Raw genomic sequence first — 1,246 nt, forward strand, 5'->3', positions numbered from 1 at the left:
AGAGAGAGAAAGAGAGAGAGAGAGAGAGAGAGAGAGAGAGAGAGAGAGAGAGATTTTCCACCTTAGGAAATGTCATTAAAGCCAGACTCAGCCTCTGAAGTCAGGGCCCCTGGAATAGCGTTTCTGCTGCATTACCTTGGGCAAGTTCCTTAGCCTATTTGAAGGTCAGTTTCAGCCTCTATGAAATAAAAATCTACCTCAGCATGATGTTCTAAAATTTTAATTAGATAATCTACAGAAAACATGTGAAATAGTGCCGGGCCTATAGTAAGCCCTCAAGTGCTCTTAATGTCATTATTAACATAATGAAACCTTTGATGTTTGCTCTTTTTCACAGGACCCTAAGAACACCTCCCAGATATTTTAAGGCATAGCATTGGTTCTTGAACTTGACGTGTTTAGATTCACCTGGGCAGTTTTAGAAAGCATAGATGCCCTGATCCCACTAGCAACACTTCTGATTCGTTTGGTCCAAAGTGCACCTACGATGTGGCTCCCATCACATAAAGTTCCCAGGCAATCCTACATGCAGCAAAGTTTGACAATCACTAATCTATAGAACTGAACCTATATCTAAAGAACAGGTAAGACAAGGACCATCAAGCAGCCAAGCTTACAGCCACTGCCACATCACCTTTCCCTGCTTCATTAAGATCACCACTGAGAAAGAATCTACAGCTCTGGTGCTCTGTTCTCAGCCATCTCAATGAGAATGAAAGAGATTAGGCTAAAGTTGAACTAATTCTAGACCTTGGCAGCGGTTTTTTTGGTTTTTTGTTTTGTTTTGTTTTTTGTTTTTTGTTTGTTTGTTTGTTTTGACCAAATTCTTTACCATTTTCTCCTAAAAAAAGAAAAAGCACCTAAAAAATTAAAATTAAAAAACCCAGCTCACCAAAAGTACAGAGATGGTGGTCCTGAAAAATTAAATGGTCACTGCTTTGTTTGAAATAGGGAAAATATGCTTTCACTTCTGCCTATAAACCTTTTTTTTTTTTTTTTTTTTTTAACCTATAAGCCCAGGCCTTGAGTTTGGCTACATTTTAACAAGACAAAAGAGAAGCTTTTTTTAGTATCTGACTTTCTTTTTAAGGGTGAGCAGGGCAGAGGAGAATCAGGCATGTGACCTCCTCTTTCAGCTGACTTCACAAAAGATGGGAAAAGGAGGGCACCCTGGAGGGTCCCCATGAGTCATTGACTCAGAGCCCGCCCTTCTGCTGGCCTGGCCTGAAAGATTTCAGGGTGATAC

This window comes from Pteropus vampyrus, unplaced genomic scaffold, assembly GCF_000151845.1.
Source record: "Pteropus vampyrus isolate Shadow unplaced genomic scaffold, Pvam_2.0 Scaffold17, whole genome shotgun sequence".
Taxonomy (NCBI): Eukaryota; Metazoa; Chordata; class Mammalia; order Chiroptera; family Pteropodidae; genus Pteropus; species Pteropus vampyrus.